This window comes from Canis lupus, chromosome 11 (assembly GCF_003254725.2).
Source record: "Canis lupus dingo isolate Sandy chromosome 11, ASM325472v2, whole genome shotgun sequence".
Taxonomy (NCBI): domain Eukaryota; kingdom Metazoa; phylum Chordata; class Mammalia; order Carnivora; family Canidae; genus Canis; species Canis lupus.
The window spans coordinates 11,343,730-11,366,544 of NC_064253.1; the positions used below are offsets into that span (position 1 = coordinate 11,343,730).

The 22,815-nt window shown below is 37.9% G+C and overlaps 1 protein-coding gene and 1 long non-coding RNA gene across 10 annotated transcripts in view; one reads left to right on the forward strand and one right to left on the reverse strand.

Annotated features, from left to right (window-relative positions):
- Nucleotides 1-5,962: 5,962 nt before the first annotated feature.
- LOC112649996 (uncharacterized) lies at nt 5,963-17,885 on the reverse strand. 2 transcript variants are annotated; one of them, XR_003129859.2, is made up of 5 exons: nt 17,763-17,885; nt 10,495-10,708; nt 9,589-9,722; nt 6,595-6,826; nt 5,963-6,408 (listed from the first exon to the last, which is right to left on the reverse strand). It is a non-coding gene; the product is annotated as an uncharacterized LOC112649996 (long non-coding RNA). The 2 variants fall into 2 exon arrangements; XR_003129860.3 differs by lacking the exon at nt 10,495-10,708 and having other exon boundaries at nt 5,966-6,408; nt 17,763-17,872.
- Nucleotides 17,867-22,815, forward strand: part of LOC112649994 (zinc finger protein 474-like) — a 53,206-nt gene continuing 48,257 nt past the window's right edge. For 5 of the 8 annotated variants that reach the window (XR_003129858.3, XM_025432609.3, XM_025432607.3 and 2 more), the window contains exon 1: nt 17,867-18,060. The gene's annotated coding sequence lies outside the window, so the exon portion shown is untranslated. The remainder of the gene's footprint in view (nt 18,061-22,815) is intronic. The other 3 variants (XM_025432606.3, XM_025432605.3, XM_049115997.1) reach the window with 1 other exon arrangement.

The window sequence follows — 22,815 nt, forward strand, 5'->3', positions numbered from 1 at the left end:
TTTGGCTAGACCTAGGAAACACACAATTGCTTTTAATAAATTGTTGGGCTGATGTTCTCTGTTCAGAGAGTCAATATGTTCAGGGAATGCACTCTGCCAGTAAAAAGTCAGTCCCTTTCGATGCTGCTGCTGACATCGCTGCCAGCAGATTGCCCTTCTCTCTGGCCAAACACACCGGGTGATTGAGGTCTGAAGGGCTCCTTCAGAAATAGCCCACTTGTCAGGACTGGGATGTGTTTGTGGAAGTACATGCTGAAGCACCTGTGCCCACCCATGTCTGGACATAGTTATTAGTCCTTCGTTTTCTGAAGGGGTAAACTTGTTCACAGATGTTACTGGAGGGAAAGAAAATGCTCAGTGTTTATGCAGCAAATCTGCTCTGAAGAAACCATTATGTTCAACTGAGGAAATGCCATAGTTATTTTGGTATTCCTTTAATTTTGGAAGCCTGTATTATTTGCAGGGCTGACCAAAAGACTTTTTAAAAAATCCACAAATAAACATGAAATTCCTGTTTAATATGGTGGATGTTATTGGTCTTTGAAAAACAAAAGAACAGTCACTCTTGAGCCCAACCAAAAAGCTAAAGGCCTTTCTGCTATTGACAACCCGGAAATCTTATGAACACCTACCTCAAAAAGTAGGCTCTGCAGGAAGGCCTTTTCTATTTTGAACGCTTCTGAAACTGGTAACAAGGAGCAGACAGAGAGAACATAAAGCTAAGAGGAAGTTTCCAAAAATCAATCTCTTATCGTCAGTCAATACATTTTCCCCCCTCAAAAAAATGATCTCTAGCTCTTTTTAACCTAAGCCTTTCCTGAGCTAGATAGATAGAGAATGCATTTGGGTTTTCTATCCATCTTAATGCCTAATAAAGTATTTATTATCTTTCAGAAAATAAAGACAAAGGAATGGTAATGTATACATTTTTTCAAAGATGTGTAACCTCTGTCTCGATTAATCAAAATAATCCGGAATCCGGGGATCCCTGGGTGGAGAAGTGGTTTGGCGCCTGCCTTTGGCCCAGGGCATGATCCTGGAGTCCTAGGATGAGTCCCACATCAGGCTCCCTGTATGGAGCCTGCTTCTCCCTCTGCCTTTGTCTCTGCCTCTCTCTCTCTGTGCCTCTCATGAATAAATAAATAAAAATGAATGAATGAATGAATGAATGAATGAATGAATAAATAAATAAATAAATCTTTAAAAATGATAATAATAATCCAGAATCAGTTAGGATCACCTATGATAGTTCATGCAAACCCCTCTCTGGAGATTCTTACTTGGGGGCAAGTTGGAGATTACCAGGGGATTATCGCTAACCTTGCCTCTGTCTCTGATGAGAGATCTGATTATCTCTGATCTTAAAATCCTACTTCTATTGAATTCTTAATTTCCTCTCATCGCAGGTGTGTTATGTGACACTGACTTTTGCTTGCCTAAATACTACTGACCCAAGGCAGTGTGTAGAGAATTTCTCAAAAATTTGGAACACGCATAAGGGTGGAATTGGATGGAGCACTCCACAGTGAATGGTAGGTGTTTCTAAAAATACTCCAGACATTTCTATAACCAGTAGGCCCTCTTTCCTAAAGTAAGGCCCTAACTTCCTTTCTACAGTGCAGCTTTCACTTCTACTCTTCAGATCTCAAAACCCATTCTTTAAAGTTTTACTGGCCCCCAGTCCAAGATTTCTATCAAGTAGTTCCTCTTTCAAACTGGCCCCAGACCAGCGCTATCTAATAGAACTTTCTGTGATGGGAAATTTCTATAATCTGAGCCAGGTAATATGGTAGCCACATGTGGCTACTAAGTACTTGAAACGAATTAAATGTCACATTTAATTTTAATTAATTTATGTTTATATTCACTTGCTATATGTGGCTAGTGGTTCTTGTATTGTATAGCACAGCTCCAGATCATTCAACATTGACCAAGAGGATACTTTTTCTGAACTGGATAGATTTATTAAAATATATTTCTCAACACAGATATTTAAAAACAGCAATAACTTAAAAAAACAAAGAGTATAAAAAAACAGGGATTTTTTTTCTACTTGCTAAGTATCTAGTATAGTATGTGTCCATATGCGTGAAATTTAGCCATAAAAATATTGGGAAAAAATACAACTCCCAATTTAGTTTTTAATATGCCCTAGCCTCACTCTTTCAAGTACATCTTTCTGAATATATGCTTATACATTTATTTAATGCCATTGTCCAAATATAAATGAGCAAGTCATGATTCTCTGTTGAAGTACTCGATAAATAACTTCTTAAGGTAGCCAAACAATTTAAAATATCTAAGGCATGGTTTTAAAATACATAATTTGTGTTTCTAATTTTTAGAATATACTCAAGTTACACATATATATTTTTTCTCTTGTCAGGCATCTAAGGGGGGTGGTTGGCATTCCATATACTGGGAGCATGTGCATGTTTTTTGGCTTAATATTCTTCCTTCTCAAAAACTGAATATGCCTCTGCTAACGTGCTGTTCTGCATCTAATTGTTATTTCTTTTGGTGTAAGGAATGAGTTTTGAAGCCCTGAAGTTCTTTTAAAGGAAGTATTACTTATCCCAGGAGTGTAGATTTTGTTTCACAATATATATTTGCTTTCCACATTCCTTCCTTTAAAATGTTTATTACAAATGTTAATCTCAAACAGATGGGTTTTGTTTTTGTGATTGACCGTGCATTTAATAGAAGCTGTGAACCCTTCACAAAAAGACTTTTGCTTTTGAGCCAAGGCCTGGCATGGTAATTCCTTTATGAAACACTGCCTGGTTTAGTTATTTGCTTGTTCTACCTTTACATCTCTTCTGCGTTTTTGGCACTCAATAATTCAGGTGTTTCATGTGAAAATTTAGCGTTTCTGGTTAGCAAGATCAGAGAAGACCTACACCTGCCCTAGCATTTCCTATTGTGACTCAAACTGCCACCTTCCAGTTGTGCTTTCCTCTTGGTTTGGGAAGTAATGCAACTGCCTTCATTTAGTTGGATAAAATGAGTTCTGCAAAAGAAACCTTTGTTATTAGATGAGTAATTTATTTTCTATTAGTTTATTACATGAAGTAAAATGTCTACTTTTATCCAGTCAATAGCAGTTTCCAGTCTTAGAACAGTAAGTTTTAAACTTTCAACTATAACAGTTACTCAGACTCTTGTTACCCAGAATACATAATTGGCATGTGAAGTCACAATATCTTTGTTACATACTTTAATTGTAAAAGTAACATAAGCCCATGAATTTACATTGCAGGCTCAAGAAGAAAATAACCCAGGGTCAACCATTCTAATGTGATCATTCTTTTTATTTTTTTTCACATGCATGTTTTTGTATAGTTAAAATAATGATGTCTGTACAGTTTAGTGTCTTACTTTGTAATTAGTTATGGCATGTTTTGTATATGGTTTTTCTATGTTGTGATAGTCTCCTCAGCCATCTTTTTTTTTTTTTAAACACCATTTCAATTGGCTACATATTATTCCATTCAGGTGCCACACTATAATTTATTTAAATAATCCCCTAATGCTGAGCATTTGGAATACATCTGATATTTAAGTCTGATAAACAAGATGCCTAGGAGCATCTTTGTGTTTATTGAGTTTTACATATTTTGTTTAACCTAACTGTGGAATTATTTATTTATTTATAGATAACGTATCACTCTGCCCAGATCCATGTCTGAGAGAATAAATCTATCCATATCTATTATTACTTTACTGAGATAGTTAAATTTTGAAACCCTAACACCAGGCAAGGGTACAACCAGTTAGTATATGGAGAAGAGACAATTTCTACAATGTTAAATATATTAATTTATTCAAAGTATCCTTTTGAAAGTGAAGTCAAATACTATTCCTGGCATACTAAGAAGGCAGCAATTACCATTCCTATCTTGATGAAGCTTTCTTCAGTAGAGGTGTACAGACCAGGATACAGAGTGGTCAGTACTTTGAATGGGGAAATGTATGTCCTACAGACATACATACATAGGGCTCAACCCTTACTCCCAGAGTTGTAGGACTTCCTAGAAAACATAGCATTTAAATAAATCCTAAAGAAAAAGGAAATAGCAAAAACATAAGATGGTAGGGAAAGAAGGTAAGTATACTTTAGGCAGAGCTAATGACATTTTGAAAGACCACAAAGCAAAGAAGCACGTGTGCACCCAAAATGAGAAGAAAGTAGTGTGCCTGGAGAAGGGATTATGTGTAAGAATATTTGAACATTTCTTTTGCATTTTGCTTAACATTCATCAACAGTTGGATTTAATCCTTTATTTATCTATGGAGTTGATAATCTAAGCTTTCTTTCCTGAAAAGTATGCCTGTCCTAATACAAGGCAATGATTTAGAAGTCATTTAAACTGCATCTTTGCCAGCATTGGATGGTATCAGTTAGGTTATTGTAACAGCAGAAGAATTGTAAAAGGTACTGTTTATGTTTATAATGATCATTTCAAGGTTTATGGAGTGATTTGAGAGAAACCCTCCAGGGAAGTTCTATTAAGAGATCTCCCATCATTCTTTTCCCCAAGACTGAAATTCTTCTTGTTTCTTTCTCCTTTGGCTTAAAATATTTGAAAGCGCTTGTTAATTTGTAAATTTATTAGTGGAAAGGATTGCACATTCTATTCCTTTAGCTGTGAACACTTTGTAATAATTTTTTCAAAGAGTGGTGTACTTAAAGAATGGATCACAGTAGAGTTAAATTCTTCTGATGGTGAATTTTGAGACTAAAACCATCCCTTATAAGAGTTTCTTTTTGGAATGTGAAAACCCAGGTGTGGGTATTAGACTTCTGGAAGCCTTAAGAAGCAGGGGTGGAGAGTGGAAAGAACACATTAGCCGTGGAGTGCCTGGGTGGCTCAATTGGTTCAGCGCCTGACTCTTAGTCTCAGCTCAGGTCTTGACCTCACGGTCATGAATTCAAGTCCCACACTGGGCTCCACACTGGATGTGGTGCCTACTTTAAAAAAGAAGAGGATATTAGCCACAAAAGATGATGAAATAGTTCCAAATCATACTCTGTACAAATTTTCCTAATCCCAGCCCTGTGCACATTAGCCATTCTAGAGGAAAGTAGAAAATACCTTTGAAATATAACTTCTTTTAAACATAAATGTGAGACCTTATTTGCTACATGGCTCATTTGTCAGTATAATGTAGACCAACAGAATCATGGTTTCCTTTATGCTCTTTGGCTACTAGGCTAGTATTAGGAGACACACCATATATCTTAGAGTCATGGAGAGTTGCACTAGGTGGGGACAGTAGTGGTTAATGTATTTGCTGGCACCAAAATGAGGTGGAGTGATTCATTTTCAATTTGGTTATAGCAATCATCATGACTAATATTTCCAGTTCTATCATATGACATTTGCAATCTACTCTTTAAGTACTGTGGCAGTCATTTGACTGTTTATGAATGTTCTGATTCTCTTCCTCGGGGTATGTTGCAGTTATTTCACTCCCAGCTTCCTTAAGATTATGACTTACTTTGGGCAGTGAAATGGGAAGGAAAATGATCTATGTCTCTTTCAGACAGAAGCTTTAACCAGTGGAAGATGGGATCAAATGGGCTTGAACCACACAGATTTAGTAGCCATTGGGAAGTGTGGAATTGTGAGGACTACTGAATGAAGAATAAAATCTCATAAGAGTCAAAGCAAGAATTAAAATGGACAGTTACACATCAGGATTTTTCTGGCCATGCTCCACTTGTTAGGTGGAAAAGCAAGCATCTGTCAAATTCTTCCAAAGTAGTCCTAAAAGTTGTCAGGAAACTCTTGCCGTGTTTTGCAGCCAAATCTTTTGACTTCAATGTGCCATCTGTGATCTCTTTTGATCCAAATCACTATGGCAATGACAATGAACAAAGAAGTAACTCTTTCGACAGTGCACATCAGAAGTTTTCCTGCCACCGTACTGCAATCACTAAATCAGAATGTGATGCCATATGCCCAGGAGAGTGGCACCTAAACCAAAGCTCTGTTACGGTTATTGCAAATGCCCCCTCTCATTGTTATGGAAGCTTCTAGTATGGATATAGAAATGCCATGAACTCCCCCAAAACCTTGCTCAGATTAGTTTTTATTCGTTTTTTCATTGTAGTCCTCTTAGTACAAATATGAGGTCATAGTAGCTAGACCAGAGTGACAGACAGGGGATTATGCTGCAAATTATCCTTACCTCTGTCCTGGAACTGAGTACTCTAATAAACCAGGCATCTAAAAGGACAATAGGGATCCCTGGGTGGCGCAGCGGTTTGGCGCCTGCCTTTGGCCCAGGGCGCGATCCTGGAGACCCGGGATCGAATCCCACGTCGGGCTCCCGGTGCATGGAGCCTGCTTCTCCCTCTGCTTGTGTCTCTGCCTCTCTCTCTCTCTCTCTCTCTCTCTGTGACTATCATAAATAAATAAAAATAAATCAATAAAAGGACAATAATTGGGGCTATTTTTTTTTAAATCATTGTTGTGGAAAGACAATCACAAACCCTCTGAGCCAATTAACCAATGCATCTGACAAAGACTGTGTGTCTCTCAAATGCATTCTTCACTTCTCTTTTTTGTAGCAAAATTTGAGTTTTACCTGGTGCATGGTCCTTAAAGTCCTACATGGCTTTTAATGGGAGGGACATCTCTTCCATTTCCTCTTTTCCCTTTATATCTGGTTGGATTAGAGATGTAATGGTGGGAACTTGAGCAGCCATCTCAGACAATGAAGCAGAAAAGCTCCATGATGATGCAGCAACAAGATATAAGAAGCTTGAGTCCTTGACACTGTGAAAATGCTTCTCTGTCTTGAAATGTTTTCACTCAGACTATTAAATGAGACATAAATACATTTCTATCTAAGTAAGACTATTTTTCTCTTTTCTTTCTTTCTTTTTCTCTCTCCTTTCTTTCTTTCTTTCTTTCTTTCTTTCTTTCTTTCTTTCTTTCTTTCTTTCTTTCTTTCTCCCTCCCTCCCTCCCTCCCTCCCTCCCTCCCTCCCTCCCTCCCTTTCTTTCTTTCTTTCTTTCTTTCTTTCTTTCTTTCTTTCTTTCTTTCTTTCTTTCTTTCTTTCACAGCAAATAAGTTTGTAGCCTAACTACTACAATGAGAAAATCGAGACAGTGCAAAGAAAGCTACCAAAGATTTGGAGAGAACTGGAAATATCAGAGTTCTTTGGGGGTAAAAGAAGGTAAGGTAAAGCTTTACTTAAGGTAAAGCAAGAAATTGAAAATGCATTGTTGGCAAAGTTACACCACGCCATGTTTGTTAAGTAATAGGAAAAGCAAGTGTGCCCCGCCCCCCAAATACACATTAGTTAACTCTTAATTCTGCAACCCATATCCTCAGTATGGAGCATCAAAGTATGCCTTTGAGTGTCAATGAATTTCAACAGTTAACTTCACTTTCTGAGCCCAACCATGGGAAATAACTGATTCTCTCATTCCTCAGAAACGTTTCATTAGAAGAATAAGACACTAAAAGAAACACTTCAGCATCTTTCATATCTCTACATTCCCCCATTCCCTACCTCTGTGCCAGAGGCTAAAAACCAACTTGCTATAATCTTCAGACTAAATTTTCATTCTGGCAACACATAAGTGAATTTTCTTTCCTCCTAGAAGACTTATAGCCTAAATTCCAGTACCTCAGGCCCTGTGACTCTCAGCAGGCCCCAGGCTATAAAAAATGGGATCTACCTCTGGGCTGATTGATTAAAATGCAGTCTGAATGGATCACCTTATTTTATATAATAACTGTTTGGTTGCAGTTAACAAAAAACATGACAAATGGTGACTTAAGCCATCATAATATTTATTATTCCAGTAAAATAAGAAGTCTAGGAGCAGGAGGTTTCAAAGTGACTCAACTTCAGTGGCATTATGACATTATCTTTTTTTTAACTATTTTATTTATTTATTCATGAGAGACACACAGAGACAGAGATAGAGAGACAGTGAGAGGCAGAGACACAGGCAGAGGGAGAAGCAGGCTCCATGCAGGGAGCCCGATGTGGGACTTGATCCCAGGACTCCAGGATCATGGCCTGGGCTGAAGGCAGGCGCTAAACTGCTAAGCCACCCAGGGGTCCCACATTATGACATTATCAAACACCTAGATGCTTTCCATTCTTCTCCTTTGCTATTCTCAGCATTGGCTTCCATTCCTCTTCAGTACAAGATGGCTGACATAGTCCCATACTCACATCCCTCTCCAATCCTATTTGAAAGCTGGAAGCTGCAGGAAGTTACAGGAAGCAGCTTTTTCCTTGTACACTTCTGGCAAAATCAAGGAAGAAAATCCTTGCTGGAAGCCCTCTAATACCTTGCTACTCAAATTGTGGTTCTCAGGTCACAGCATCCTCACTCACCTGGGAACTAATTAAAATGCAATGTCCCAAGGCCCATCCTGATTACTAATTCAGATTCTGTAGATTAACAAGATCCTCAGGTGATTCGTATATACTGTTAAATTTAAGAAGAACTGCTCTAATAAACTTTTTTCTTGTGTCTTTTTTAGCCAGACCTTAGTGACATGGCTATCCCCAGGTGGAAGGGAGAAAGGGAAAGTAATTTTTTTTTAAAGAAATAGGAAAGAGCAAATGAGGTAAGGAATGTCTGTCAGTAGGATAACTCCTGGGATCTGTCATGGTGTTTCTCCAGGGACTGGGTGGTATAGAACACCATGCTCCCGGCAGTTCATTACTTCTCACTGTGGCTCTCTGCATTCATGTAGCCTATGAAACCTGCCCACAGCATGAAGCACTGGCCCAACAGCAGTATTTTTAACAGCAGGTTGAGACTTTACCCATGTGATTTTGGAAGGTTTCTTGTTTTTATGATCTTGAGGTTTTAAGAGTGCTTTGTAACCCAGGAGAATTCAAAGGAAAAACATTAAAGCTAGCATAATTGGAGGGAAGGTGAAAATTGTAAAAGAGAACATATTTTTTTCAGTTGTTTTAAAATATTTTTCACTAGGGCAGCTAATGAAATCTATTTTCACCTACATCTTTCTCTGCTTTGCATTGGTTTTCTGGCCTTACCAAAAATTTACTAGGAAGTAAATTTGTAATAGGAAGTAACTGACTTTGAGGATTTTGGTCTAATTTTAAAAACAAAAATTGTACTGTTTTAAGGTTTAGCCATTGCATTGATAAGCTAAGCCTTCTTCAGTATTTTATAAAGTAAAATTCTAAAAAGCTTTTCAATGATAGAAAGTTATATGACACAAGGATAAAATGGGATATAGAAAAAATCAGAAAATAAAGGAACAATGTGGGGGGCACTTCTCAATCTTGGGGCAAGGACCTTGAAGATGCCAATTTTAGGCAATTTCAGTTTGACTTCCTGGTGATGATGTGATGATTTACATATGGTAGCATAAACATAACAGATGTCTCTTTTTGTCTCACCCATACCTCTGTACATTTATTTAAAACCTCCTAAATCAGTGCTCTTTTCCACTGGCGACTTAAAGGGCATTTTGAGAATGGGCTTGGGCTACCTTCCCATCTCTTCCCAACCAAATCTTTACTTATTTAATTCAATGTAAAATATATGCTCCTAATGAACTTACTTTTCTGTTGTCTTACCTTTTGATACAATAGAGCATATTGAGTGTTACTCCAGAGAAAAATAAATCTTTGCAGGGAAAAACCAGAGTAAATTCCAATATAGAAAGCTGTTTGACTTCAGAAATGCTGCAAATACACGCTATACTGTGTCCCTAAAACAAAAGTGCAAATGAATCAGTGGTCCTCTGCAAGCAAGCTAGCAAGCAAAGAGCTGGAAGACGTGTCACACCTTACAACATTTGGCATGTTTTAAGTGCACATAATTCTCATCGAATTGGCTGGGAGGCCTCTACACAGATCTGCTGGCAGACCATGGTGCCCACTAAAACAACTGTGACTTTCAATAAAAATTCATACCATCGGTGCCAAAGCAAACTTGTGAAAATTGTCCACTTTTAGGCAACCCGGACAAAAGCCTTAGGAGGGCTGAAGTCACTATTTAAAAGGGTCTCCATAAGAGCCAAGAGAAATGTATCCCTGATTTATTTGAATACAGATTCTTGTAAATGGTAAAGCTGTAGTGAGCCAAATTTGCATTTCATACCTGGAACCTGGATTTGGCTCAACCTGATCTGGCTAGTGAAAACAATGAGGTTCCTTTTGGTCCTCATTTTCGGAGACGCTAAGTGGAGATGTCAAGAAGATGGTGGAACTGGATCTTAAATTTAGCAATTTGGTGATGAATTGGGGATTTGGGGGAGTACTGTTTTTATTCTTTCAGATCAACTGTGTTCATTGAACTGGAAGGAAAATAATATTTTCAACAAAGCAAGAAAGCAAGTTCAATTACGAAACTGGAAGCCTTAAGAAAATATTTTTTTTTCCTTTTTGGTATTTGAGTTCCAGATTCTCGTCAAATGTGAGTTGTGTCCAGTCTGCTTAGTGGTAAATCAGAATGTCACCACTTGACCTTGGCAAAGTTACCTGGTAATGAGGATGAAAGGTGTATGGAACAATTTGTGTCTATCTGAGTCACTGAGTTTTCCTTCAACAGCACAAATGTGTCATTTGTTTTGTCATGGCTCATCTTGAGCAATAGAAGCTGCTGTGGTCATAGAGAGGAATGGGAAGGGCACCCGCCTTCGGATCCTGAGGCAGTATTCACACGTAGGTATATAACTGTCAATGCATAGGCTTTCTGGAAGGAAGCACAAGAAATTGATAGTACAGGTTGCTACTGGGATAGGTCCTGGAGTGGGTACCTGGTGAGTCAGAGGTTGGAAAAGAATTTACTCTTTCATGTGTGCTCTTTTTTCATCTCTCATATATATAGATGCATCTCCCATTCAAGAAAGCATATATATATATTGCATACACATGTGTGTGAATGTATACATGCATATATACATATTGTTCATTGAAAAAAAATCAATGTAGTATCAAAAGAGTGAGCAAACAAAAACCATATTCTTTTTGGCTCTATATTACACTGGATGGATAATTTTCTCCCTCCGAACCTTAAATGACTCTTCTAAAATGAAGTGGGATAAATTTAGACTATAGAAAAGGCTAACATTTATTAAAGCAGGGACTCCCCAGTTTTAGAAAGTAAATGTACTCATTTTGAGTCTGATATTGGAGATACTGTATTGTTAACAATATAAACCCCAAGCAGTATCTTACTAGCCAAAAAGTTCAAAATTCAGTGGTCCTGTTTGAGCAGCTGCTCTGTCTGTGAAGAAGCATTAGGGAAGAGGCAGAGACTTGCCAGGAGTGGAAGCTATGGGGGACAATGGGGCAGAGTGGCTAAAGGTTCATGGGGCATAACGAACACAGCACATTCAAAGGTAAAACTTGGTCATGACCATGTTCACCTGACTGGGACCATCACCTCTCAAGAGCCTCTGCCAGGCTGTGCTTTATCTAGGAGTGAATTTTGGTATGGCTGTCCTTGACCAGCCCAGGTAAACTTGTCTCAATATTTTCCTGTAACTGGGCTCTGGACTCATACCTTAGCGTATGCACTTCCCCACACTTCACACAGCTCACAGCTCCTAGCTGTATTCCTGCCCACTCTGATTCCATTACAGCTTTCATAGGAGAAGACTCATCTCACTTTTCTGTCTTTGCACTTTCTCAAACTGGCTTTTACATTACAGAAGTGATTTTACACTTAGTCACACACAACTGAATGTCTGCCACCTAGCTGCTTGGGGTAGGTGATGTGGACAAGAGTATAGGCTTTGAAGTCAGTCAGGCAGGGCTGACTGGTATGCATTTCCAAGGTATCCTCACTTGTTGGCTGCAGAAATATGACTAAGCTACTTAGACTTTCTGTGCCTGCTGCTTCATTTATAATGTAATCCCTTAGTTATGCACCATGAGTCTGAAAAAGAGCCTGTTGACACTGCCTGTTCTGGAAAGAAAGCATTCTCTTCTGAATGCACAGAGAGTCTAGAGCACAAGGCTCAACCCTGGCACTATGACAGTTCAAGCCGGATAATTCTTTGCTGTGAAGGGCTATGTTGTGCATTATAGAGTGTTTGGCTGCATCCCTGACTTCTCCCTATTAGATGTCAGTAGCACTCCCATTACCCCATATGTGACAACCCAGAATAACTCTAGACATTGCCAAATGTCCATGGAGTGAAGGGAGGAATCATTACCATTTAAGAAGTACTGATTCAGAGGATGATTTTCCTATCCATTTTTAATTTGGTTCATATAGTCAGACTGGAGTTGTTATCTGGACAATGTTTTCTTTTCCTGGTGTCCCTCACCATGTATTCTGTTAGGGCAATGGGGACGTGGTCCACCATACTCTGAAAGTTTACAACTTCATCTTGAGGCATTATCTGCCTCTACCATGAGCCTGTACAAGGCAAAAAAACTTGGTCTTGCTGATATTGATCAATTCTTTGGTAAAGCTTTCGTGATGTTACACCCTACCTAAGTCTCTGTCTAAGCAAAGATCTATAGGAAATCAGGGAGTGAAGATAAACAGAAAACTCCATCCTATCATAGCAGAGAGACAACTCAGTAGCATATTGCCTGGCACAAGACATGGTATACAACAAAAGTGACCTCCTTCCTTTCTTTCTAGGTCTCAGAATACAGCATTCCTTATGGCCATCTGACCAGCTGCCATGTCTGTCCCCACTAATCTAGGAACTGTGGGCCATGACTTAGGCTTTGCACTATTTACTTCTTGACTGGATTGTATTTATATTCATCAACTCTTAAAGTTAGTCTGAGGTATGTGTATTTTTTTTAACCAATAGGGTGGTTAAAAGGACAGATGTTCTGATGGTGGGAGGGTGACCATGTTAACTACATCAAGTCACCAAGGGTGATAGAAAGTGGAAAAACTCTTCAATGAGTTGATTGGGATGCCATTGGTGATATTCTAAGAAGATGCTTCAGACAGAAAAGGGGACAGAAATCAGCTGATAGGCCAAGAGGAGGTAAAAACTGAAGGAAGCCATAAGAAGAGAGACAGTGACTTGGACCACTTTTGATCAGGAAAAGGGTAGAACCACTAATTCTTGTATTTTAAGACAGAGGACATTGGAGACTTCCTGAAGGCTACAGGGAAGAAGCCCGTAGAAGAGAAGAAATTAAAGGTGCTAGAGAGAAGGGACTAACATAGGGAAGCCAACTACCAGAGAAGAAACATGCCTCCATCTGAGACCTACGGAAAAAATGAGAATAAGAGGGAATTCCCTTACAACTTACTGTTTTCAATTAAGAGTTTGAAATGCCCTTCATAAAATGCACATGGAAAGGTAAAATATTAGACTGTTATCAGCCATGAACACTCTAATTTAAACCAGCTTTAGAAATCTGTGGGCAATAAACTGGTGATTAAGTATTTATTAAATATTTATTGTTCACATGCCATAAGGCATTGGACTTCTGCCAGTTGTCTGAAAAGAGAAGCAAAATTATTTCAAAATGTTTATGTTATATAAAGTAGAAAACTTTAAGGATTAATCTGGTCTTAGCATCTTGTAACTTTTAATTATCTTCAACCAAGCTAGTCACATTATCTTTTTTTAAAAGAAAGATGTGTACCCAGCTTAGTGGGTAAATATTTGTAGGTACCTACTATGTACAAGTTCTGTGTTTGGCTGGGTTTATAGAGTGCCAAAAAAGAGAAAGAGAAGCAAGATGGAAAGCTGTGCCAGTACACTCTGAAGAGCTAGAACTTGTGAAGAGTTATCCAGATTCACAACAGATATTTAAGACCTAGAATCACGGGCCTTCGAAAAAGGAGGATTTACACACAGTATATCACAAAATATTTTATTATCAGTGGAGCATCTAAATATATTACTGAAAAAATGTCCCCCATCCACAGGAAAGGAGATCAAAAGAAAGAAATCCTTTTCTCTGCCCTGGCAATGTTTTTCACTATGCCAAGGATAAAGCAAGAGCGTCCTTTAATTTTTTTTTTTTTTTATTGGAGTCTGAGTTTGAAATTTGTGGCACATAAACAAATAACTTAATGTCCTCTGCCTCATCAATTTAAAAAAATCAGGCCAATTATGTATTTTTCCTGAAGACAGTTGGCTGGACTAGAGGCTATTTTAAAGCCCACTTCAGCTCCAAGAGTTCTGGTTCTATGGTAAACCACTCAAGTGCATAGAAAATATCATACACTTACTGGCCTTCACAAACAAATCCATTTTTCTCTTGAACACAGTTGTAGGACAATTTGCTGTGCTTTTTGTTTTGGCAGTTTAGGAAGGTTTCCATGGTTTCTGTGTCCTCTTGGTCATCTTTTCTGTGTATCAACTTGACCATAGATTATCTGAGGCCGATATTGTCAGCTCTTTGGATGTATGTCCCTCAGGCATGCATTCCATGGAGGCAGTACAAATTGGTTTGGGGGTGACATAATTTTAGATAATACATTGGTTTATGATTCACCAGGGGCCACTGTGCATAAACAGATATAAAGTTTATCTGTGGTATTGAAATTTCCTGGCTGGGAGTGATTAGAAAATATACATATTTAAAGTGATCTGAAGAGAGAGCAATGATGAAAAAAAAGAAAAAGGTTGAGGAACACTGTCCTGGGGCAAGGAGTCCTTTAAGATGTGTTGGGCAAGAGTCCTGTGCCTCAAATATACTTTATTTTTTTAAGTTTTGAAAGTCTGCATGTAAAGCATTTCCTCTGCCTTTTCCAATCTACCACAGGACATTTTCTGCAAATGCTTAAATGCAGCATATAAAACTCTTTCCTTGTGACAAAAGGCATATCTTGGAAAACGACTCTCTCTTTTGAGATCAGACTGTTCTGTGTGGCAATCTGGCAGTGAGGTCTTGCAGGAGTCCACGAAAGGGGCGTCCTTGAACACCAGAAAGACACATATTTCAGTCTCAGACTTGCTTTTGGTTAGCCTGGCAGCCAGGGGCAATCGCTCGAAGCCTCTAAACCCATTTCCTCATCTGTCAAACAAGGATATTCATGCTTCACCTTGCAGGGCTGTTGGAGGTTTTGAGATAACCAGCACTTGCTGTTTCTGAGTCAGGCAGAAGGCAAAGTAAACAATAACTGGGTAGAAAAGAACAAGACGCCCAGTGAACCTATTTTGCCAAACTTCACAAACATCCTGTTTGAGTTCCTGCCGTTGCCATTAAAAAAAAAAAAAAAATCTTGCAAGCAGAATCTAGCCCCTGCCCAGTTTAAAGAATGAAGTATTCAAAAGTATTATAAGTAGCTTTCAGAATGAGACTTGGATTTTGCATCAGTGAAGGGACATAAAGACCATTGGAGAATCCGGCAAGGAGCTATATTTCTCCTGCGCCATAAAAATCACCATGATTTATTCCTTTAATGAAAAAGTCGGGGGCTTGTGCAGGCACAACAGCTGTGATTTTATGAAGGGAACATTTGCCAGAATTCCCGGTGATGGGGTTGTTGCCACAAGGGGTCAGATCCCGATTATTGGTGGAGCCTGGCATCATCCCACAGAGACACAAAGATGATTGGACAGCAAAGAGCTTGAAATGACTCTCACTTGTTTGTGCTGAGAAGAGCTCATGCACACCAAACCAGACTCTGTTTAAGTAAGGACTTTGGTGTCTTTGATCTAAGTGTTTGGAGAAGGAAAAGAATATAGAGCACAGTTACCTTGAACCTTAAACTGGTCGTCGGTTGTCCACTCAACACATGTGAGCACTTTAGCTGTTGCCACGAATCAAGGGCTCTTCTACTCAATGTTAAATATAGGGATGGGTAAATATTTTAGATTCATCGGCCTCCAAGTATTTTTCAGATGTTTTAGGTTCAAGCAAACAGAATACATCGTGCTGAGCACATTCTCGCTTGATTTTTTTTTTTTAAGGATCGTGTGTGATTTATAGAAAATGGAATCCATATGTTTCTGCTTCATTTACACTTAAGTCATCAAAAAGTTGTGTTGTAAGAGTTATTTGATGTCCAAGATGGCTTGTGAGCTAGATCTTCTTTGTTGTTTAATTATAAACTGCTTAAAAGTGTTGATCCCTTTAAGAGGCAGAGAAAGAGACAGAGCAGGACAGAGAGGACCTAGGAAGATTCTTGTCTTTTAAGACAGAGGATACCAGAGACTTTCTGAAGAGAGACATATGAAGGCCTGTTTGGCCAAGATGAAATAGATTTGAACACCAGGAAGTTCACTTTAAGCTGAAACTACAGACCCATGAATTTCAAATGGGCCCAGAATTTGCAAGAAAACAAAGGCTCCTCTGCAGTCAGTTTTCAGAAGCAGCTCTGATAAATGCAAAAAAGCAGCTGGCAAGTCAGCAACTCCTCCAAGGAGGAGAGGGCTGTGAATGAGTTCTTAGCTGCCCACTTAGCATGTGCCCACTGCTGGAGGAGCTATTGTTTTCAGGCCTCTCGAGAGCAGTCTTTCCAGTCCAGATAAAGCACTCTTTGCCCAAGCATGGCAGTATCTGCTCTCCATGTTTTCCTGGGACTATCCTGCCCTAGACCTGAGTTTCCTATCTGTTCTTCTGCCATCTGGCCCAAATGGTGGATCGCTGAATGTAGTACTGTGGGTGCATTTGGGATGCTGTTTATTTATTGGGCAATATCTTTAGAGAAATATCTCAGTTAGCTCACAGTAGGGCCAAGAAAACATGGAGTTTGGGCAAAGTACAAAATAGGTTAACTAGGGACCCACAAATTAGTAAAAAGCCCAATGTAAAACGAAGTTTTCTGGATCCCACTCCTAGAGTAGCTCTTAGGCATGCTTCATCATTTATCTGTTTATCTGGCATTTTATGAAAGGTTTCAGAAGAAACACATCCAAATTGGAACTGCTTTAGGTGATAATATAACTGAAATATCATTAAATCTCTCTATATAAATAATCATCATTAGAGCATTATAAAATGTTAGGATGTGAAATTTCATTATCTGGCAGGATCTGTAGACAAAAATTCAATAGAATTCAGTCCTGTGAATGACCTATATATCTCAAATCAGTTATCTGGGGATAAGAGATAGGGTTGTAGAATCTCAGAGGTTAGGGCTTTCCCCCCTCCCCCAACTCCTAATCTTCAGAAACATTTAGTAGAATGTTTTCAACATCATCATCCAGTAGCTACTACTGTTAACATATTGGTGTATGTGCTTTGAGTTAAAGCACATGCATGTACCTACACACGTACACATACTCAGAGTTTGATGAGATTGTAGTATTTATTCTGTTTGGGAGCTTCTCTTTCCAAAGATATACTGTGGACTTTCCCCAAGTTAATGAAATGTTTCACCTCACGAGCCTTAGTGCATGCAGAGTATTCATCACAGGAATGTACCACAATTAGCTTAATGTTTCAGAGTATTTTTAAATATGGGACTTAAAAGAATAAGTCTTTCAGATGCATTTTCAAATGTTGATCTTAGTTCTTAAAGTTGTTTGCTGTAACTTAGGAAACATTGGAAAATAAACTACCTGTAATGTCCACATCTTAGATGTGCTTCTACATCTACCCTTTGAGAACCATGGAGAATCTCCATCTGTTGCCCTAAGAGGCCAAGCTTCCTCACTATAGATGATGCTTTCTAAAGACCTAAGAAAAGATCAGTAAGACAGTAAATTGTTTCTTTTTCTTCCTTAGAAGAAGAAAAAGCTGGTTCCACTCCCATTTCCACCCTGAGAAGAGTCTTGTGACTTAAATTCATGCATGTCTCCTTTTTTGGTGCTCAGTCCATTGGCAAAGTTCCCAGAGTCAACTTAAAAGAAAGCTGAGACTCATACCTATTTGACTGTTGGTTTCTGAGTTCCTTCACCCCTTGTTTTGGATTTTTCCAATCTGTTACCAGAGAACTCTGTCCTTTCCCTTTTGTTGACAGGTTGCCAGGATACCTCTAGGCGACAAAGGCTGTGGTTCCTCTTCCCAGCAGCCACATGTACTGTAAGAACTCCTGCAAGAGGCATGTGAATCGTGGAGCTCCCAGACCAATCTTCTGCTCCTGTTTCCACCAGCCCCCTCCCTGAGGGGCTCAGCAGGCCATTAGAAAAGCTGAAGCCAAAAGGTGACAACAGATGTTATCAGGTGAGACTCTCTCAGAAGCCATGCTTCTCCTTTGTTGTCTAATCAATTAGTCTCCTACCTTACCTTTCAACTAATAATAGGTTCTTGTTTTATCTTGATCTTGATTTCCTCCACCACTTCTATCTCACTAGTATGTCATAAATACTTTCTTACTATAGAAAAGGACTCCAAAATAAAATAATGACTCATTAAGTAAAAACCTTCAAGTACCACTAAACAAAATAACCAGTAGCATTTTATTTTATGGGATGATGCTGGCAATAGTGTGAACCATGGATTCAGTGTTTTAGGGGCTAAAAGAGAACCAAATTCCTTTTGAAGGGATTTTATTTATTTGTTTTAGAGAGAGAGAGAGAGCAGAGAGAGGGGCAGAGGTTGAGGAAGAGAGAGAGAATCTCAAGCAGACTCTACACTAAGCAGGGAGCTGACTCAGGGCTACATCTCATGACCCTGAGAACATGACCTGAGCAGAAACCAAGAGTTGGACACTCAACCAACTGAGCCACCCAGGCACCCCAAGAATAATATTATTTAAATGTATAATTATTTAAAAATAATTGTCTTCAAAGAAAGGTAGATAAAGTATATCTTACATTAATCTAGGATTATACGTTTATTAACCAACTTATCCTTGAAAGATAAAAGGTTGATAAAGGCTATAGTTACTCAATTGACTTGACCTCTTTTTTCATTAATGGAGATAAAATGTACATGTGGAAATGTAACTGACCTTAAGTTCTTAAATTCAAGTTCCTAAAACCAGTGAGTTTGACAGATGTATATAACCATGTAAACCATCACCTTAATCAAGACATAGGATATTTCTATCATCCAGAAAGTTTCCTCATATCCTTTCCAGTCTATCATCCTTCTGAGAGAACCACTGTTCTGATTTTTATCACTAGAGAATAATTTGTGAACTTCATAGGAATAGACTCACATAGTATATATTCTTGTATCTGACTTGGGCTCAGCAGTATGTTTTTGGATTATTCCATATTACCATGTATGTTACTAGTTCAATTCTTTTTATAGACGAGTGTTATTGCATTATGGGATTATTCCACATTTGTTTATCTCTTCTCCTACTCATTGGTATTTGGCTTGTTTCCAATTTGGGTCTCTAACAATTAAGGCTGCTATAAACCACTCTTTTACAAGTCTTTCAGTAAACATATGTTTTCATGTATCTTAGGTTCAGACCTGGCATTGAAATTGATGGTATATGTATGTTTAACAATATACTGGGTATGAAATAATATGTCACTGTGGTTATAATTTGCATTTCCCTGAGTAATGAAGTTGAGCATTTTTATAGGAGTTGGTTGGAGATTGGTATCTTGCTTTTATTAAGTATCTGTTTATATTTTTTTGTTTATTTTGGATGCTTCTTTTCTTGTTTATATCATCTTCACTGATATATAATTCATATCCAGTAAAATGCACACATTTTAAGTTCTTGGTTTGATGAGTTTTGATAAATGATTATAAATGATTACTGATGTTATCAATATAAGAACATGTCAATTAGCCTTTATAGGACATTCTCTACCCACCCAGCCACCCACAAGCAAGATCTACTTTCTGTAGATCTACTTGCAGATTAGCTTTTCCTGTTCTGGGGTTTCATAGATGGAATAATTCAGCATATACTCTTCATATATGATTTTTTTAATTCAACAAAATATTTTTAATGGGATCTATATCACTATATCAGAAACTGGTTCATTTTTATTGTGGGGTAATATTCTATCCCATGAATTTGCTTACTCGTTTGCCTGTTGATGTGCCCTTGTGTTGTTTCTTAAAATTTTCACTATTAAGAATAAAAGCTGCCATAAATATTTGTAGATATCTTTTGTGGACATATGTTTTCATTTCTCCTGGGTAATTATTTAAGGATAGAATGCCTAGGTAGATGTAGGTTTAACGTTGTGAGAGTCTGCCAAACTGTTCTCCAGAGTGTTTATATATTTCACACTCCCACCAGGCATGTGTGAGTGTTCCAGTTTTACACATCCTCACTAACACTTGGTATTAGCAACCTTTCTAATTTTAGCCATCCAAGTGTGTGTGGTATCTCTGGCTCTAGTTTGCATTTTGCTGATGACTAACAGCTAATGATGTTGAATTTTATTTCATGAACTTACTCCATGACTATACTTTTTTGACTATACTTTTTCTGTTGTACATAATCTATTCAAAGTTTTTGCCTTTTTAAAAAATTAGGTTGTTTGAATTATGACTAAACATATATGGTATAAATCCTTTTCAGATATATGTCTTATAAACATTTTTTTCCAATCTATGGCTTAGCTTTTAATTTTCTTGAGGGTGGTTTTTATTTTTACATTTTTAAAAAGATTTAATTCATTTATTATTTGAGCGAAAGAGAGAGAGAGAAGAAGCAAAGGGAGAGGGACAAACAGACACTGCACCAAGCACCAAGCCTGATGGTAGGACTCGATGCCAGGCCCCTGAGATCATGACCTGAGCCAAAATCAAGAGTCGAATGCTTTACTGACTGAACCACCCAGGCACTCCTTGATGGTGGCTTTTTTTTTTTTTTTAAGATTTTTATTTATTTATTTGAGAGAGAGAGAGAGAGCAAGAGAGGGTGCCAGTGGGGTGGAGGGGCAAAGGAAGAAGAGAAGCAGACTCCTTGCTGATCGGGGAGCCTGATGCAGGGCTGGATCCCAGGACTCTGGGTTCATGACCTGAGTCGAAGGCAGACCCTTAACTAACTGAGCCACTCAGGTATTTCTTGAGTGTGGCTTTTAAAGAATAGAGGTTTCTAATTTAAATGAAGGGAAAAATTAAATTCTTTTTAAGTTTAGTGCTTTTCTTGTGTTTTGTCTGAGAAGTCTCTGTATGTATTGAAGTCATAAAGGTAATCCATGTTTGCTTCTAGAAGCTTTATAGTTTTTGTATTTGTACAATTAGTATATTATAGTTTTTATTTTTAGTTCTATAATCCACTTTGAATTAAGTTTCATGTGTGGCGAAAGTAGAGTTAATATTAACTTTTCTCCTACATTCCCTTTCATTTGTTTGAAAGGTTTTCTTCCCTCCATTATATTGTCTTTGCATCTTGGTCAAAAATGAATTGACTGCACATGTGAATCAACCATGTATTTCTAGACTCTTTTCTATTACATGAACATATTTATCTATCTTTATTGGCATTGTTAATTTTTAATAACACAGCTTATCTTGGCTAGTAAGTAGCCCAGCAAGTATTAAAAACAAATATATAAGTGGAGTCCCTCCATGACTTCTTGCCAGTAGAACTATGCACAACAGTTTGAATTAGGTTGGGCACTTTTTTCTTGCATGTTGTCCAAATTTCTCCCTAGGCAACAATCTGATTTTAAGTGATTCTGTAACAAACAAGCCCCCAAAATATCTAGTTGGACATGAATTCAAGAATGATAATCCCAGCAAAAGAGATGCATTTTTCAAATGCATTTATACAGAATGATATGTGAGCTTAATTTTCATTCATTCATTCATTCAGTAATTTATTGAGTGTCTACTATATTCCAGGCACTATTTTTGACAAAGAAAGAAGGAAGGAGAATATTTCTTGGTTCATAATTTTTGCAAGGAAGCATTATTTATAATCTCCACTATGTTGTCTATTTGACAATGTATTCCTCACAATTATAGAGAAAAAAATCTGTTTCTGGTAAAATAAACACCAGGTTCAATGTCTTTATACATTCTTGTAAATTGACAGAAAATTATCAACACTCAAGTGTCTACTAAAGAACATTTCCTCAGGCTTTCCAAGTCTGCTATCGCAGTCAAAAAACATCCATTCCTCTAAGCTTCAGAATGTAAACTATCATTTCTTTCAGTTGCAGTTTTCATCTTATTTTAGAATTTGAATTTCCTATGATATTTCTAAGAGCAATTTCTTTATAAATTTGGACATTAACATGGCTGTTTCTTCTCTGTGTCTGTATAATTTAAGTTTATATATAATATCACCTTAAATCATTTTCCCAACTTCTCTGGTGAATGAAACGTTTTCAAGAATATATACAATTCAAAACAAACAAACAAACAAAAACCTCCCTGATGAATGTGAACTGTTGCAAAACACCCTTCCTGAGGAAGCAGGTGGTGATTCCTGTGGAGTCTTAAAAACACAGCAGCATTTTCTAAATATCAGAGCATGCAAGTATGGCACTACATATAGTGTACACCGTATTGGGGCAGCAAGGAGGAGAATGTACAGAACGCAAGCTGTTAAGAGATTCAAGTAATGACAAGCTGCAAATGGAATGTCCAGAGTGCAACGCAGCAAGAGTTTTATGAGGTTTTTGTTATTGTTATTGTTTTTGTTCTTGTTGTTGTTTGAGAGAGGACTATGAGGAGCTTGATGGAGTCCCATGCAAGCAAAACTTGGTAGAATTCTGGTGTTGTTGAGCACTACTTTATAAATTCACGTTGATTTATAATCGGATGTTTCACTATTAAAATGGGGTTTCATTTGTATGCTTTAATTCAGGAGTCCTCAAACTTTTCCTATTAAATGCCCAGATAATAAATAATTTAGGCCTTATGGGCCATATGCTCTGCAGTTGTAGGGCAAAAACAGCCAAAGATAAATACATAAATGAATAAGCGTGACTTGGTCCAGTAAACCCTTATTTACAGAAAGGAGCAGACAGCTGGCCAGATTTGACTAGTGAGCTATGGTTTTCTGACACTTGTCTAATCTTCAGTTCTGATGAAATACCTTCCAAT